Here is a 20,763-nt window from a genome sequence, read left to right as displayed (position 1 = left end):
CAAGAGACCATAAGGAATGCAGATGACATCATCCCTAAAAGTTAGGGAAATTGCTATTTTTGGACAGTGATCAGATTTGAAATCTCTTCATGTCAATCTCTCCGGAATGTTGCAAGGATCAATAATCACCAAAGGACTGATGTCAAAATGTTAGCAGATTGGGAGATTTTTAGACCGGAAGGCTGGAACGGGAAATGAGCTGCATGATTGCTATGTGGCAGCTTTTAGGCCAGTTTCTAAGTACAGGAGGCTGGGCGCTCGATTATCTTCCCCCTGGGCTCATTTTTGTGGTTTTTCAGGTGGATTGTTGCAGGTCAAGAGCTATTGGAGCTTCCCCTTCCCTGTTCTCTATGCATTGAGGGTTGAGCTTACTCCCACAGCCTCTCTTAACCTATATTCAGCTATGGTAATGCCCCTCTAGTGGGCTACTCTCATGAATTATGTACAGATGTGTGGGGAATATGCTTTTTGGCGAGGTAAGAGCCTCAGCCCACTAGAGGCAAGAGCCTCTAGTGGGCTACTCTCATGAATTATGTACAGCTGTGTGGGGAATATGCTTTTTGGCTGAGGCAAGAGCCTCCTTTGACAGGAACAGGAGGAGCTAACTGCTACTCAAAGCAGGAACAGGTGAGGGTAGTTACCTCGCCACGCAGGTGTCCGATTCAACACTAAATCAGTGCTATTTTTTGACTGTTCAGGGGCTATTCCAAGGCCCAGTTGATGCCAGATTGCAGAGGGACCTTGCTAGGGTCTACTAGGACAGTGTGGTGGTTGTACAGAGCTGAAAACTAGTCTGTACAGAAAATATAGCAAGATGAATCTCACTGTTTAGGACTCAAATGGATAGGTTGAGACTTGTGGAAGTGAACTCAGTCAGTTGGGATTCATTCTGAGTTGTTTTGGGACAGTTTTAGTGCTGTTATGCTGGCAAAATTCTTCCAGAACTTGTAAACTTCAGCAGGAATAGGTAGAGTGCCCAATTGCACTCCCGCTTTCTATTTTCAATCTTTTAATGAAGAAATAAATACCGCAAGGGGCGTCGGACTTCGGGGCCAATCTGGTGTGAGCGAGGGAGCGAGGATTCTGTTTGTGTGTGTGTCATAAAGTCCAGGTATTTAATTGAAAGAATTACTACGTTATGTGTCCATAGCCCAGTTTCACCAGCCGCCTCAGGGTTGCCTCCCAAGCCCCAGGGTTTCACTGTGGGTAATCTTTTAGCCCTTTGCTCTCTTATGGTCAGCTACCAATATGAGCCTTGGCCCGATTGAGCTCCTCTCCAACAATGTATTGAGCTCCTCTCTAACAATGTATTTAGCTCTTCTCTAACAATGTATCTCTAGTCTGACATATAGTTGTTTTAAATATATAGATACGATGAGTGACCACGGTCGTAAAGTGAAGTTGGCGATCCTCAAGTCTTTGCTACGAGGCACTGGACTTTCTAGAGATACACTGTTAGAGGCCATGACAGATTATGTGGAGATGGATGATGCGGGTTTAGACGGCGCAATTGAGATTCTTGGGAGATTTAGTATGCCCGTACGACTTGAAGAGGGTACATCCTCCCAGCCACATGAGACGTCTTGGCATGCACATACTACTACGCATCGATAAGCTTCTTGATTGATAAAATAGTAATGTCATCCATTTTTTACATATAGAATTCTTAATATATATATCCTTTTGATGTCTTTGTTTGCTTAGGACTCCTATCCTAGTTACATCACATCACGAGAGTCAGCGGCTTACTCCTGATGTACTTCCTAGTACTCAGGTGACACCTGATTCACAGGGTAGTGGCCGTTCCTCCTGTAGGTATATCTTTTATGGCGATTACGGATTAAATATCAAGTATTTTTTACAAACTCACATCTCAATATATCGTATGTTTGTATTGCGCGTAGGCATCAATGGCGGCGGCGGGGCAGAGTACCACACCACTAGTGCCCCCACCACCAGCAGTGCCCCCACCAGTGCCGATGCGCATGTGCACTGGGACTTTGGGTGTCACATGCGACATCACACCTGACGGGAGTATCCTTCAGGTCGGAGCCGACATCGCCTCTTCAAACGACGGATGAGAGATCTTTGCATGTCATATCTACAGCGAGTTCATATACCACGGCAGTAAGTATTATTTAACATAAAGAATATGAATTACAGTTTTTTATTTGAATTACTAACTGACTTTATTTTGCAATGCAGCGATCAACTCGAGGATGACAAGAAATATGTCATCAACACACTGGAGATGGAGTTTGGGGCAGGATGGAGTCGGAAGTGGTTGCTGAAACAAATGTGTAAACTCCTGAGTCATCGACGCGACAATGCACGGTAAGTAGAGAGAGAGAAATGAAACAAAATGAAATGCTATATTTACGTCTTCAAAAGACCAAAATGACATATGAGACCAAAAAGTTACCACCAAAGAGCTTTGATACCAATGGGTAGCTTGGGGTGTGTTGTGGTTAAGGGTACTGCGGGTAGTCACTGAAGGTGCTGTTGGAACTACTGCCACGAAATGCTAGAAGACTGCTGGCTTCGATGGTCTACTGCTAGTCCAAGTCGATCCAGGGAACCTTGCTTGATTGCGGGTACTGAAGTTTGAGATGCTGATACTGGGGTTGAAATGCGAGATAGAAGCCTGTACACAACTAGAGTAAGAAGAACGAGTCTGAGGGGAATCGAACCCCGACACTAGCCATATGAGGCTATCACCACGAGACTCCCCACCACCCACCCTTGTAGTAAGTTTATTAAAAAAAACAAGACCACACAATGAATGATTTTGAGATTAAATCTTACCGAACATAGGCTGATCCGTGAGTTGATACGTAAGACTACTGGTCCTCATCATCATCTCTGAGATAAACGTCAATAAAATTTCATCTTAATTATCCTTGTTGACTTCTTCGAACTCCTCGATCATTAAATTTGTGTTCATGTTCATTTCCTCCATAGGCTCGACATCCCTCCATTGTTTCCTTCTCTTCGATGTCTGTAGTGTCAGAGTCTGGATCGTTGTCGTTCTCATCACCTACAATGTCATCATGATCGATGGATAGAAGAATTCTACACCTCTCTGAGGTCAATGTGTCTAGATTTGAGGATGTAATCAAATCATCCTGATCCACTGTCTCAGAGGAGTCAACGCTATCAAACAGGTGTCGACCCCTAGGTTGGACATGCACAACTTGCCGCCATGGATGAGCATCTGTATTCTTGTAAAAGAATGCTTGTTCAACATGAGTTGGCAAATGTAAGGCTCTTTTGTTGCACGCAATAACTTCAAGGAGTCGACGGACCAAAATCCGGACGGTTCTCTTTTCATTGTGGCGTTATTGCCTTTATACCCGGCACGAAACCAATCCACCTTCAAAACCACCTGTCAAAATACACGAATCAAAACTTTAGAATTATGTTTAGTTTTAAGAAATCTACATGTTATTATTGCATGAAGAGAGATCTCATTTACCTACTTGAAGATACGATATGATACTTCATAAATGCTGACTATGGTTCCCATGTAACCAAGTTCACTGTTGATAAGATTTGTCTCTTGAACTTGCACATGATAATTGCTTAAAAGAGGCAACAATTCAAGAATCCCGAGTTAGACGTAGGTCATCAATAGATTTTATCCGAAGATGTTGTCCATAAGCCCACATGTTGGTATACATTCGAGCCTACACCAAAACATAAATTATTAAAAAAAATTTGAGATTCATTTGTTTAGTTCAGAGTTTTCAAAACCAAACAAGTTACCTGTTTTTCACACCCGATCATAAACTCTCTTTGTTCCGTAGAGATTGGCTCATGATCACTAACTGCACGTTGCATACGGGTGTATAACCAATCCATGAAAGTAGGTACGTCTCTGTCGTTATTTACATTGGTTTCATGTCTAGATCTCCTCTTTTTATGTCTACCAACTCGTTTGCTTGCAAGTTCCTCCTTGTACTCATCAACAAATTGTTGCATACATTCGCTATTATAGACAATGAAAGTAGAAATATCCAATTTATCTTGGATCTTAAGTCGAAAAGGGACTCCCTTACTACCGGACAATACCTCGTCATACATGGTAGAAGACGACTCATTTGTCCATACGCATGGAGCTTCAGAATCGATTTTCTCAAGGTATTCACAAACGTAATACATGCATTCTTCAAGCATCCATCCCTCCGCCATAGAACCCTCTGGTCTTGCTTTTTGACGTACATAACCTTTCAATACTCCCATAAAACTCTCGACCCAAAACATCCATCGAAAACATCCATCGAGTGCTGACAATACCAGCGAGCTCTATCTCATCTACTAGATGGATTAGAAGATGCACCTGGATATCAAAAAAGGAGGTTGGAAATTCCTTTTCCATTAAACAAAGAAGCTTTATACATTCACGCTTCTTTTGTGGAATTGACCCTTTGGCAATCTCTTTAGATGTAATCCATCTATCAGTAAAAGAAAGAAGATATTAGAGATGTTATTGAATAAAGAAGATATGAAATAAAATTTTATACTAAAAATTAATGAGCGATAAATACCTTGCAAGCGATCCAAGGCGATATATCACATCTCGGAGGACTCCTCTTGTAGTACATCCATCAATAACAAGGGGTAGAACATGCTACATACATGATTAATCCGATCAACAAACATACAAGAAAATAAATACTTTCAAAGATTTGAATAGATTTACCTTCACTAAATTGTGCCAATCGTGTGTTTTTAAACTAGACAAGCTCTTGTCATCTAGAGTGAACATGTTTTGACAAGATGCTCCATATCCTGTAGGCATACGAATCGACTGAATCTTCCTGTGTTGATAGTCTCCAGCTCTTCTGTCCTGAGCACCCATGGGGCAAGCTCGTCGTAGGTTGTCTCACGTCGAGTTTCATCATAAAGTGGCCATAGATTGGGCTTTGAGTTTTGATCCTCTAAGTCATTTCTTGCAGCCGCCCGCTGTGTCTTCAAGCCAACGAGGTGTTGCCATAAGGTTTGACCAATGTTCTTGAATATGTGCATGGGATCAAGAAGATGACATATCCTCAAATCCTTCCAATATTCCAAAGTATACCATATTGAAGGACTTTGAGCTACAGTACGTTTTCCTCTCACTCGCTGCTTTACAGCATCATCATCATCGCTGCTTATGATCTCCGACTCCGGATCGATAGCGGGTCCAACAGTCCACTTTAGATACCAATCCTTTGGTGTCATTGGTATTGGACTTCTCCCTTCTTCTACCTTTCCATTAAAATGTATGGCTTGCCTTTTGTCTCGTAGATAATGATCCTCAGATAAAAATCGTCTATGTCGAAGATATATATTTTTGTTGAGGTTTTTGCTATAAGTCGATCTCAACCAATCACCACAAATTGGACAAGCTTTATAACCCTTGGTACATATCCCTGCATGGAAAACATAACAAAGATGATTAGCATAATGAACATCGTACAAACTTATGAAAGAATATATATATTTAAACCATTTACCTGAGCAAAAACCATATCTTGGAAAGTCGTGGATAGTCCATGCTAAAATTCCACGAACAATGAACTGTCTTTGACCGATGCTTCTGGACATATCCATGACATCAATCCCTCTCCACAAATCTTGAAGATCGTCGATGAGAGGGGCCAAATAAACATTCAGATCTTTAACTTGTCGTTTTCTCGGAATTAAGAGTGAGAGCATTAAATGCTCTTTCTTAATGCTGAGATACAGGGGTAGATTATAGTTAATAACTACCACTGGCCATCCAATGCTACACCCATCTTTAAATGGCGTGGTTACTTGATCTCATTGAAATTGGATTCACGCCATCCAATGCTACACCCATCTTTAAATGGCATGGTTCTTTTGCAAAATCTGGCCATCGCAGATCAATATGCTCAAATGCAGGACAATCTGATGGAATTCACATTACTCCATCTTTGCTCTTGTGCTCCGCTCCCCATGTCATAAGCTTAGCTAATTCGGGACTTTGGAACATATGTTTTATACGCGGATCTAGGGGAAAATGTCTCAATACCTTTCGAGGGACCTTACCTTTCTCCTCTTTATAGCGAGGAGTTTGACATTTTGGACATGTCACACCGTCCTCGTACTGACCTCTATATAAAATACAATTGTTGGGACATGCATGTATAGAAGAATAGTCAAGTCCAAGACTACTTATCATCTTCTTCACCTCATCATGTGATGTAGGAAGGGAATTGCTTGTCGGCAAGAACTTCTGAGAGAGTAGCCTGCAAAGTCCATTAAAATATGATCAATATGAACAAAACATATTGTGATTACTCCTAAAATATTTAGATTAAAAAAAATGTTAGATTGTTACATACTTCAAAAGTGCTGAAATGGATATATTACTCCATCCAAAACGGTATTGAAGATTCAGAATAAGTAAGCTTGCACTGAGTCGTGTCAGTTGGCTTCCTGCGTAAATACGCTTGAGCTTCTTCTCGAAGATACTTCTCGTTGTTATTAGGTTGTGATTAGATTGTTAGATTGTTACATACTTCAAAAGTGCTGAAATGGATATATTACTCCATCCAAAACGGTTTTGAAGATTTAGAATAAGTAAGCTTGCACTGAGTCGTGTCAGTTGGCTTCCTGCGTAAATACGCTTTAGAGCTTCTTCTCGAAGATACTTCTCGTTGTTATTAGGAATATCGCTCGCACTATTATTTTGATACCAATCCTCAATAAAATCAGACATGCCATCGTCGTCATCAAAGATATGGTCCCGCACATTATTGAGTCCTGAGAATATTGTTTTTTTAGTCTTGCATACGCATTAGGATCACTCCTGCGTAGGATCCTCATGCACTCTATTGACATGTGAGATGCATCATGTGAACGTTAATTTGTGATATTGTCGATGTCACAATCCGGAATCTACATATTTGAAGGCAATATCAATAGCATGCTTCTATATAAAAGAAAAGATAGATACAAAACTGTTACAGATAATAAAAAATGATTATCAAATTAAAATAGAGACAGTAGAGAACGTGGTGCAAATTAAACTATAGAATTAGGGTACAAGAGGTCCAATAACATTAGGAAATGTATACAATGAAGCTCTCAATCCTCATCTAGTAAGGATGCTCGTGGAGGTCTACGCCATCCATAATTGACCAGCAATTCATCACCAGCACGTAATGATCTAATAGCATTGACAACTATGTATCTTTCTACATCCCTACTCATATGTTCTGGTTCATGACTATTCTCACACTCCACAAACGTGCAATTGGTTCTTGAACTCATCCCTCGACTACTATTGATTAAACCTGCTATGTTTCCTTGAGAGTAAGGTCTTCCATCAACATACAGTCTTTGTCCTTCTGCATGTGTGATCCCTCTATTAGAAAGAGAGGCTGCATTGAGACATAATCCATAAGTACTCATGCTCTGAATGTAGTGAGTAGGCTAATGCCATGGACCCCATCTATATATACGTCCACAAAAAGACATAAGGGTGACCTCTAAATGAGGGGGCACATGTAGATCCTGTGCAATAAAGAGGCCTCGTCCTGCTCCACTAATGGTAGATGGAGCAATCATGTAGCGACTGCCCTGGAAGCTGAAAACCACTCCATCTAAAGGAAGTGATCCTCTCTGCCATCCGCTGTATCGTCTGTGATCATACGTTTGTACTAGAGAATGCAAACGACCGGATGATCTCCACCTGTCTCGGCAGGAGGTAGAGGTTGTCGCGAAACCTCGAGCCGCAGCTAATAAGTGACCTGTCCGTGCCGTGTGCGAGGGACATGTGCACCACCGATAGTGAAGTCATCCTCATCATCAAGTGAATATACCTACATATATGATATGGTTACATTATATATGAGCCTTTGATTTAAAAAATAACCAATAATAAAGCTAAGGGAGAATAGTCACATACCATAGGTCGATGTCGCTCCTCAGGTGGCAGTGCTCGCTCAAAAGTACCATGAGTCATCTCATGTGAAAAGCACTCCCATCGTGGTCTCCGATATGTGCCACAACAACGAGCGCACCAGCATATAGTAGACTCGTCGTAGTAGAAATCATCATAAACGGGTTCATGTATTGTGAGATCCCTGTCCCCACCATGCGACGAATTCGGCGTACTAGCAGCAGAAGTAGCACTTCATGCGCGAGCAGGGACCCACACTCGGGGCCTCGTCCACCACGGATATCTGGACAAGAGACTAATCCGTTGGTTTTTCAAAAACCGAACCCGAAAAAACTTCCCTTACCCGGAAAGCACGGGCGATTCCACCAAGATAACTTTTTACTCTAATGTAGTCAAGATCATTACTGATCACGCTGATCCGATTGCACCTATAAAGATACTCGGTCGGATCAAGGAAGAAACTTGCACTTGGATCATTGGGATCAACGCTTTTTTCCCCATCAAGAGGCATAGCCGTTGATTCCTATCCATAGAACAATTACTATCTGGGATTTACTTTATCTATCGTAATAACAGAAATTGAGTCTCGATTTACGGATCCATCAGTCTAACCTAATCCCATCCGATCCCATGGGTTAGCCAACCACCCAACCACTGTAGTGATGGGATCCAATTTGAAATTTGGTTAGGTTTTGTCCCGGGTACCAAGGAAAAGAGTTCCAAGGCCCCCTAGCCGGAAGTTCATGCAAACATAAAACTAGCCACACCACTTACACACCCAATATGAAATTGCCTTTTTCTTAGCATCAGCTAACTTTAAAACAATCCTTTAATGAAACCATAGTACCACTGATCACAATCTTCCAATTTATCCGGTTGATTCATAATTTCCCATCATTCCTTCATCAGAGTATCTATGGCATCATTGGCAACTAGAACGCTCACCACCTGTCCACACAGGGGCCTTTTCAATAGTTCCTAGCCCATAGTACTCGGCAATATAATCACTTATAAAAATCAAGATGGACTCTCGTTGAAGATCAGCAAGATCAACCAACAGATCCATTTAAAGAGCCATGGACTCATCCATTGAAGACTAGCAAGGTCAATCAACCAGATCCATGCCCGGTTTCACAAAACAACTCTTACTCCTTGTTCCAATATCTTCCTCGACGCACGCGTGGGTATCCTAGGCGACCCAGAGCCCGAGCACCGTATGGTCAGCACCCTCTAGGATCCTTCGCAGGTGACCTAGCGCTTCACTCATAGGCCGCTTCCTTGGTCCCTCATCCACCGTACTGGAAGCTCACCATTTTTAATCAAATCGAGGCTGGTAAAAACCTCGGCCGACCTTGCTACGCGAGACGTCCTCCATTGACTCTCCGTCAGCAGCAGTTGCAACTTTAACAGTTAGGTCTCCACGACCTTAATCACAAGACGGTCAAAATGCTTCCCCAGCATTCTTGACATAAAACAACCATTTACAAATAGCATTTACAACAGTTTACAAATACAGTTTCTATATTAACTCTCATTTTTCCACATTAGCCCTCATTAATCCACATTACTTATTCCACATTCCATTTATATATGTACTCATCAAATCACATCATTTTCCATCTCTTCACTTCAGATTTCTTCACATCACCTATATTCACATCCATATCCACATCCACATCCACATTCACATCCATACATCCACATCTACATGCTTACCTCCATTTTCACATCCTCATTTATACATCCACATCCCGTATCCACATTCATACATACACATCCATATCCACATCCATACATCCACACCCACATGCATACATCCACTATCACGTCCTCATTCATACATCCACATCTACATACATACATACATCCACATCCACATTCCCATTCACATCTATACATCCACATCTACATCCACATACATACATACATCCACATCCACATTCCACATTCACATCTATACATCCACATTCACATACATCCACATCCACATTCACATCTATACATCCACATCCACATTCACATACATCCACATCCACATTCCCATTCACATCTATACATCCACATCTACATCCACATACATACATACATCCACATCCACATTCCACATTCACATCTATACATCCACATCTACATCCACATTCACATACATCCACATCCACATTCCCATTCACATCTATACATCCACATCTACATCCACATTCACATCTATGCATATACATTCTCATGCATACATCCACATTCACATTCACATCTATACATCCACATCTACATCCACATTCACATCTATGCATATACATCTTCATGCATACATCTATATCCACATTCACATCTATGCATATACATCTTCATGCATACATCCATTTTCACATTCATACATCCACACTCCCATCTCCACATCCACATATCCACATACATACATCCATTTCCACATTCCCATTCATATAACCCCATATGCCTTCACATCTAATCTTTTACATCACATCCATTCTCGTCCTATCACAACCCATATACATCTTATCCTATCACATACACTTCTTACCTCATCCCATACACATCTTAATTCATCTTATCCTATCACATACACTTCTTACCTCATCCCATACACATCTTAATTCATCTTATCGCCTTATTTCATAAGCATCTTATCACCTCTTATCTCATCTTATACACCTCTTATCACATCCTATCACATCTCATTTCTATTTATAGAATACAAGAGAATTCTTATATTTGATATAAGATTTCTTTACACATTTATTTATGCATAAATTCCATTTAAGGAGATTAATACTTTTGAAGTAAAAATCAATCTTTTATGCATCTTCCTATGCATAAATTCATTTTAAATGAAAATAACACTTTTGAATTAAAATTCAATCTTTTATGCATCTTCCTATGCATGAATTCAATTTAGATGAGAATGACACTTTTGAATCAATCTTTTATGCATCTTCCTATGCATAAATTCAATTTGGTAGGAATTACACTTTTAGAATAAAAGAATTTCTCTTATGCATCTAAGTTATGCATAAAATCCCTTTATGATGAAAATCACACTTTTAGTATAAAAAGAATATCTTTTATGCATACCTCTATGCATGAAATGTAATATGATAAAAGTAACACTTTTACAATAAAATAATCAACTTTTATGCATACCTCTATACATGAAATCCAAATATGATAAAAGTAACACTTTTATAATAAAATAATCAACTTTTATGCATACCTCTATGCATGAAATCCAATTATGATAGAAGTATCACTTTTATAATAAAATAATCATCTTTTATGCATACCTCTATGCATGAAATTCAAATATGATAAAAGTAACACTTTTATAATAAAATAATCAACTTTTATGCATACCTCTATGCATGAAATCCAATTATGCTAAAAGTAACACTTTTATAATAAAATAATCATCTTTTATGCATACCTCTATGCATGAAATTCAATTATGCTAAAAGTAACACTTTTGTAATAAAATAATCATCTTTTAAGCATACCTCTATGCATGAAATTCAAATATGATAAAAGTAACACTTTTACATTAAAATAATAATCTTTTATGCATACCTCTATGCATGAAATCTAATTATGATAAAAGTAACACTTTTATGTTAAAATAATAATCTTTTATGCATACCTCTATGCATGAAATCTAATTATGATAAAAGTAACACTTTTATGTTAAAATAATAATCTTTTATGCATACCTCTATATGCATGAAAATCAATTATGTATAGTATAAAAATCAATTTCTCTATGATTACAATGAATATCTTTCAATTAATCTAGGATGATAGTTCCTAGAATATGGTAGAAAGTCCTCTTTTCATGCTTTGAATGAAATTATTTTATGCATAATTTTTATAAACATTTTGCCATAGCTCCGCTGCTATGACTGATAAATCTCAATTTTTCTAAGAGATAAAGCTTAGCATTAAGGAAATAATTAGAATGGTCTCTAATTGGATCATCAATCCATAATAGATTGAACCATCAATATACATAAACTAAAAGCATAGAAAAAAGCCATTAATTTGGCCTCAAGCATAGCTTAATCTTGGATTAAGAAAAAGCTTTATAAAAAGCTTCATTTGGATTGAGAATGGGTCATGAGTATGACCATTTCTTGAGTGAGAGAGAGAAATTACATAAAAACCATTAGAATTAAGCATAAATGAAAATTTATGTAATTCTTAACTAACATTAATCAATTAACTTCAATAGCATTCATTAAATTATGTAACTCTTCACTAACATTCATCAATTAACTTGAATAGCATTCAAAAACCATTCCAATTAAGCTTCTCAAGCTTGAGAGGGGTTGAGAAGAGAGAAACATTGAGAAATTATAGAAAATGATCAAAATTCACTAATTACCTTACAATTTGCTTGATTCTTTGTTCACGGTAGAAGCCCCCAACCAATCAATTGGTTAAGTATGTTGATGGAGCCACTAATGGGGATTGAAGAAAGAGGGAAGCTCTAAAAACTAGTGAATTATTAATGAATTCACAGTTCTTGGCTTAGATGGAGTAGAGTAACGATGCATAAACACTATATTTTTTTCAACAAGGGGAGGCTTCTATTTATAGGAAAAATTGAGCTCCTAACCAAACAAACTGATTCTAGAATTTTCCAAGTCAGTTTGGTCACTTTTTGACCATTTTTAGGTCAGTTAAGCTAACTTTTTGGAACTAGACTTGAATGAGGAGAGAGGAGAGATGAAATATCTCAATTTTTATGAGTTTAAAACTCATTCAAGCATGTGAAATATGCACCTCCTTTAAAGAACTCCCCTTCCTTACATATGTGTCAAAATGGAATCATTATACCCAAAATATCTCATATTTTTAATATTGCTCATAGTTTTTTACTAATAAACCTTGTACATTTTCAACTCTTCATCTTATGTGAAATATGCACCTCCTTTAAAGAACTCCCCTTCCTTACATATGTGTCAAAATGGAATCATTATACCCAAACCCAAAATATCTCATATTTTTAATATTGCTCATAGTTTTTTATTAATAAACCTTGTACATTTTCAACTCTTCATCTTATGTGAGCATTTACTCATTTTTGGGTATCTTCTTTTACAAATTGGATTTATCTCCTCCCTACACATGGATTGATGCTATTGGCCCATAGGAACCTTAATTGGACCATAATCCAAAAATTTCTGAAAATCTAGACCCTTAGGCTAAGGTCCTTTATACCCATTTCTAATAAATTCTAATTGCACATTGGAAAGTTCTTTTTGAATTTCTGTTTCAGGGGAACTTATTTTAATAAGACGAGATAATTTTCTATCCAAAAATATTAAAAATCTGAATATTCTCTCTCTAGAATATTTTCTCTCTCTAGGTTAAAACAGTTAGAAACAAGGTCTTTATATTTCTAAAGAGGGATTGATTACAGGGGAAGATACTAGACATCAAAAGGGGGTTGGGTAAGGAATCTTACATTCTACCCCACTTAAAAAACATGAGATGTCCTCATCTCGCAACTTGGGATAATTTCGCAAGATGCACAAATAAAGATTAACCACCAAGAAAAGTCTCAAAGAGAGTAAGATTCAAGACAAGAACAAGATTTAAAATTTATTCATTCTTGGAACATATACAGTAAAGATAGAAGAACTCTTTACACTTCCATAAGCCCGTCCATCATATGATCACAAAAGCAGCACTCACAAGCTGCGCATGTATAAGGTAACTCATCTATGGGAATAATTCTGTTGGTTATTGCCGCACCTATCTCAGTGGTATGAGGTGATCTAACAAAAGGACCTCTGAGAGGTAAGCCAAAAACGGGGTAAAGGCATATCTTCTCATGAGGAAGAAAACACGCCAGTAAGAAGACCCGCTCAGAAAACCCAAGATGTCTTGATCTCATGACGCAGTAGTATCGGGGACCCAAACCCAAAGCTTCAATAATCATGGCCAAGCGGACATTGTTACGAAAGTGCTGCTGACCCCAGGGTGTTACCCTAGTTATGTTTTGATAGGTCTGCCATTTGGTCTGAGCTACAGAAGTTCCCAAGTGAGGGAAAAGTGAGCGCTCATACTGTTCTATAAAATCTTTCTTCACAGACTCACTTGCGTCTTGAAGGCGAGAAATCATCATGGATAAAACTAATTCCTGTTGCCAAGCCATGAAGGAGATTAAGAAGAAGGGAGATCGATGGAAGTAAGATTACTGTGAGCGACAAGTAAAAGTTACGACTTATATAAAGGAAAGAGCTAGCGTAACCTAGAAGTCAACGGTAACTTGCCCCACTGAAGTTTTACCGTCTTTCCATGATTTGGGTTTGGCACATTTTTCTATAGAAGGCATTAAGAACTTTGAGATGAGAAGATAAAAGAAGCTTGTAGGCTAAGTCACCTACTTTCATTGAATTCAGATAAGGTTCACAATATCTGGGGGATAACTTCTTATATTCCCCAAGAGATAAAGAACTTCTTTTTGGGCCGTACTCGAATGAAAACCAAAACCGTGGTATCCAAAACACCGATTTTCACTTCTGAACTCATTGTTTTGAATCCTTAAAACAGGTGGGACTCCTGAGAAGTATTCTAGGGAAAGGATCTTCTCTTTTTTTTAAAAAAAACAGAATCTTTCTTTTATTTTAGAGAGGGAATAATTATAAGATCAAAAGGGAGACTCTTACTCCTGTATACCTCGAAGGCTGGGGAGGAATCTTACATTCTACCCCACTTAAAAAGTGCGAGATGTCCTCATCTCGCAAGTAGAGGACATCTCTTTTTCTTAAGATCTAATTTTATTCTGGGGTTCCTTATATTCTGTTCAACCCAATGGAATATTGGGATAAATATCCCTTATATAGAACTCATAACAATTCATTCAGATCATATCATTCATATCTTTAACATGATAATGGTCCATTAAACTGAAAAAATTCCTTCTGAACATTCCTCCACGGAAATTTCAGTCAAGCAAGTTCTCAATCTGTCATCCCTTAACTTAATCTACCGTCTCAAGTGTTAGTAGCAATTTGACAGCACAATCCACTAATCTCATAGTGATTTGCTGAAATCATTATCATCATTCCAGTTATGAATATCATCACAGGGACTCGTCCCATTCATCCTCATTGTGGTTTCGCTCAGCTTATTACATTTCAACTAAATTTCAGAATTCATCATTTTCCAATCAGAACCCAAATCAATTTCATCAGTTCTCAAATAGAATTAAAAATCATATCAACCACATTCGAATTCATCATCTGGATAGCATTAACGCTGATAATTTCAAGTCTTAGATTTACTCGTATATACTGTCAGTAAAGAGCTGCAGTATACTCTCGATATATACGGGTAGTCATGGCCCTTGGAATTATAAGGTAAATACCATCATGTCTAGGCCTCAAGCAAGTCAGGGATTCTATATAATTGCGGTACTTCCATATGAAGACCCAATTACCAAATTACGAATTTTAGTTTGAATATCAAATTGTATGACTTATATCACACAATTACAACCTTTTTGTGTTTCTTGATAAATTTTTGACATATTTGTCTTCTCACTTGATCTTTATTAACCAAAGGCTCTGATACCAACTGTGAGATCCCTGTCCCCAACATGCGACGAATTCGGTGTACTAGCAGCGGAAGTAGCACTTCATGCGCGAGCAGGGACCCACACTCGGGGCCTCGTCCCACGGATATCCGGACAAGAGACTAATCCGTTGGTTTTTCAAAAACCGAACCCGGAAAAACTTCCCTTACCCGGAAAGCACGGGCGATTCCACCAAGATAACTTTTTACTCTGACGTAGTCAAGATCATTACTGATCACGCTGATCCGACTGCACCTATAAAGATACTCGGTCGGATCAAGAAAGAAACTTGCACTTGGATCATTGGGATCAACACTTTTTTCCCCATCAAGAGGCACAGCCGTTGATTCCTATCCATAGAACAATTACTATCCGGGATTTACTTTATCTATCGTAATAACAGAAATTGAGTCTCGATTTACGGATCCATCAGTCTAACCTAACCCCATCCGATCCCATGGGTTAGCCAACTGCCCAACCACTGTAGTGATGGGATCCAATTTGGAATTTGGTTAGGTTTTGTCTCGGGTACCAAGGAAAAGAGTTCCAAGGCCCCCTAGCCGGAAGTTCATGCAAACATAAAACTAGCCACACCACTTACACACCCAATATGAAATTGCCTTTTTCTTAGCATCAGCTAACTTTAAAACAATCCTTTAATGAAACCATAGTACCACTGATCACAATCTTCCAATTTATCCGGTTGATTCATAATTTCCCATCATTCCATCAGAGTATCTATGGCATCATTGGCAACTAGAACGCTCACCACCTGTCCACACAGGGGCCTTTTCAATAGTTCCTAGCCCATAATACTCGGCAATATAATCACTTATAAAAATCAAGATGGACTCTCATTGAAGATCAGCAAGATCAACCAACAGATCCATATAAAGAGCCATGGACTCATCCATTGAAGACCAGCAAGGTCAATCAACCAGATCCATGCCCGGTTTCACAAAACAACTCTTACTCCTTGTTCCAATATCTTCCTCGACGCACGCGTGGGTATCCTAGGCGACCCAGAGCCCGAGCACCATATGGTCAGCACCCTCTAGGATCCTTCGCAGGTGACCTAGCGCTTCACTCATAGGCCGCTTCCTTGGTCCCTCATCCACCGTACCGGAAGCTCACCATTTTTAATCGAACCGAGGCTGGTCAAAACCTCGGCCGACCTTGCTACGTGAGACGTCCTCCATTGACTCTCCGTCAGCAGCAGTTGCAACTTTAACAGTTTGGTCTCCACGACCTTAATCACAAGACGGTCAAAATGCTTCCCCAGCATTCTTGACATAAAACAACCATTTACAAACAGCATTTACAACAGTTTACAAATACAGTTTCTATATTAACTCTCATTTTTCCACATTAGCCCTCATTAATCCACATTACTTATTCCACATTCCATTTATATATGTACTCATCAAATCACATCATTTTCCATCTCTTCACTTCAGATTTCTTCACATCACCTATATTCACATCCATATCCACATCCACATCCACATTCACATCCATACATCCACATCTACATGCTTACCTCCATTTTCACATCCTCATTTATACATCCACATCCCGTATCCACATTCATACATACACATCCATATCCACATCCATACATCCACACCCACATGCATACATCCACTATCACGTCCTCATTCATACATCCACATCCACATACATACATACATCCACATCCACATTCCCATTCACATCTATACATCCACATCTACATCCACATACATACATACATCCACATTCCACATTCACATCTATACATCCACATCTACATCCACATTCACATACATCCACATCCACATTCACATCTAAGCATACTTCTATGCATGAAATTCAAATATGAGAAAAGTAACACTTTTACATTAAAATAATAATCTTTTATGCATACCTCTATGCATGAAATCTAATTATGATAAAAGTAGCACTTTTATGTTAAAATAATAATCTTTTATGCATACCTCTATGCATGAAATCTAATTATGATAAAAGTAACACTTTTATGTTAAAATAATAATCTTTTATGCATACCTCTATGCATGAAATCTAATTATGATAAAAGTAACACTTTTATGTTAAAATAATAATCTTTTATGCATACCTCTATGCATTAAAATCAATTATGTATAATATAAAGATCAATTTCTCTATGATTACAATGAATATCTTTCAATTCATCTAGGATGATAATTCCTAGAATATGGTAGGAAGTCCTCTTTTCATGCTTTGAATGAAATTATTTTATGCATAATTTTTATAAAATTTTTGCCATAGCTCTGCTGCTATGACTGATAAATCTCAATTTTTCTAAGGGATAAAGCTTATCATTAAGGAAATAACTAGAATGGTCTCTAATTGGATCATCAATCCATAATAGATTGAACCATCAATATACATAAACTAAAAGCATAGAAAAAAGCCATTAATTTGGCCTCAAGCATAGCTTAATCTTGGATTAAGAAAAATCTTTATAAAAAGCTTCATTTGGATTGAGAATGGGTCATGAGTATGACCATTTCTTGAGTGAGAGAGAGAAATTACATAAAAACCATTAGAATTAAGCATAAATGGAAATTTATGTAATTCTTAACTAACATTAATCAATTAACTTCAATAGCATTCATCAAATTATGTAACTCTTCACTAACATTCATCAATTAACTTGAATAGCATTCAAAAACCATTCCAATTAAGCTTCTCAAGCTTGAGAGGGGTTGAGAAGAGAGAAACATTGAGAAATTATAGAAAATGATCAAAATTTACTAATTACCTTACAATTTGCTTGATTCTTTGTTCACAATAGAGGCCCCCAACCAATCAATTGGTTAAGTATGTTGATGGAGCCACTAATGGGGATTGAAGAAAGAGGGAAGCTCTAAAAACTAGTGAATTATTAATGAATTCACAGTTCTTGGCTTAGGTGGAGTAGAGTAACGATGCATAAACACTATATTTTTTTCAACAAGGGGAGGCTTCTATTTATAGGAAAAATTGAGCTCCTAACCAAACAAACTGATTCTAGAATTTTCCAAGTCAGTTTGGTCACTTTTTGACCATTTTTAGGTCAGTTAAGCTAACTTTTTAGAACTAGACTTGAATGAGGAGAGAGGAGAGATGAAATATCTCAATTTTTATGAGTTTAAAACTCATTCAAGCATGTGAAATATGCACCTCCTTTAAAGAACTCCCCTTCCTTACATATGTGTCAAAATGGAATCATTATACCCAAAATATCTTATATTTTTAATATTGCTCATAGTTTTTTACTAATAAACCTTGTACATTTTCAACTCTTCATCTTATGTGAAATATGCACCTCCTTTAAAGAACTCCCCTTCCCTACATATGTGTCAAAATGGAATCATTATACCCAAAATATCTCATATTTTTAATATTGCTCATAGTTTTTTACTAATAAACCTTGTACATTTTCAAGTCTTCATCTTATGTGAGCATTTACTCATTTTTGGATACCCAAAATATCTCATATTTTTAATATTGCTCATAGTTTTTTATTAATAAACCTTGTACATTTTCAACTCTTCATCTTATGTGACCATTTACTCATTTTTGGGTATCTTCTTTTACAAATTGGATTTATCTCCTCCCTACACATGGATTGATGCTATTGGCCCATAGGAACCTTAATTGGACCATAATCCAAAAATTTCTGAAAATCTAGACCCTTAGGCTAAGGTCCTTTATACCCATTTCTAATAAATTCTAATTGCACATTGGAAAGTTCTTTTTGAATTTCTGTTTCAGGGGAACTTATTTTAATAAGACGAGATAATTTTCTATCCAAAAATATTAAAAATCTAAATATTCTCTCTCTAGAATATTTTCTCTCTCTAGGTTAAAACAGTTAGAAACAAGGTCTTTATATTTCTAAAGAGGGATTTATTACAGGGGAAGATACTAGACATCAAAAGGGGGTTGGGGGAGGAATCTTACATCTGCAGTATTGGAACTCTATGCACCCCAATCACCACGAGTAGGAGGTGGTGGTGTACCCTCTGATTGGTCCGAATCTGATTTTTAAGTACCATAAAAACACGAGTCATTAATCAAATGATCGAGAAAAAAAAAGCAATGCATGAAAGAAAACATTGAAATCTAACAAGTTCTATGGTATGCAATATGAAAAATAAACAAACGCTACTGTATGGTGGAGACAAACAAGAGGAGGGCTGATATGTGCATGGAGACATGGCAATACTTCCGCAAGGAGAGACGCCTACGCATCACTTTTCCTCAGTAGAAGGTGCGTGCCTTTGCTAATGTATATTAGAATTAATTTGAACTTTGATAGATTGATTCTAAATATTCTCTAATCTATGTCATTTTGTTTAATGAAATTTACATAGATGGCAGCACGAAAGAGACTGCAAGTTGGTCACACATCTAGACTAGGCCGGATGGGTCGAGATGGATTTGTGGCCACATTTGTGAGTATAAATCGTTCTAATTTGAACTTTCAAAGATACTATTATTGAATGAAGAAATCAATAAGTCTTTGGTTCTGTCTTGATGCAGACCAAAGACTATGGTCGTGCACCTACGGCGCAGGAGATGGAGTACGCTACATACTACGTGTATCGCGCTTTTGCAGGCGATACTTTTGGGACACGCCTGATCCACTTATGGGTATCACTGATTTATTTTGTGGTTTATTTTTATATTAACTATAATATATTCTTATTTGATTTCACTAAGTAATGCAGGAGCAACATGGCGAGGAGGACATGACATAGGTGGCTCGACAGGAGGCCGAGGGGGGCGACGAAGAGAGTCTGAGGTGGGCGGCGGCGACAACGTGATCCCGGGTGGGGACACGGGTGGTGGCGGTGGTGATGGTGGTGTTGTGGTTGGGGGAACGGGTGTGGTAGCAGTGCTGATGTTGATGATGATTCCGAGTCTGATAGTAGCGACTCATGTAGTGATGGCTCACGTAGTGATACTTAGTGATCTGTTTTGTATATGAGAGGATTAATCACCACACACTGTAGACGCATGTACATATATTTGTTGATGATATATATTGACATATGTTCTCGTTGCATCGCTGAATTTGTCTATTGTCAAACAATTAATTATTTGTCAGTAAGTTAATTAGCCTAAGTATGTGCAAGAAGCTAGAACGTTATTTATTGATGATATATATTGACATATGTTCTCGTTGTATCGCTGAATTTGTCTATTGTCAAACAATTAATTATTTGTCAGTAAGTTAATTAGCCTAAGT

At 38.0% G+C, this 20,763-nt stretch overlaps 1 pseudogene; it reads left to right on the top strand.

Annotated features, from left to right (window-relative positions):
- The first annotated feature begins 1,374 nt into the window (after positions 1-1,374).
- Positions 1,375-20,502, top strand: LOC147619202 (uncharacterized; annotated as a pseudogene).
- Positions 20,503-20,763: the final 261 nt, after the last annotated feature.

This window comes from Cibotium barometz, chromosome 33 (genome assembly GCF_041138505.1).
Source record: "Cibotium barometz isolate CiBa-2024 chromosome 33, ASM4113850v1, whole genome shotgun sequence".
Taxonomy (NCBI): Eukaryota; Viridiplantae; Streptophyta; class Polypodiopsida; order Cyatheales; family Cibotiaceae; genus Cibotium; species Cibotium barometz.
The sequence above is the reverse complement of the archived record's forward strand: the minus strand, read 5'-3'. Positions and strand labels throughout refer to the sequence as shown.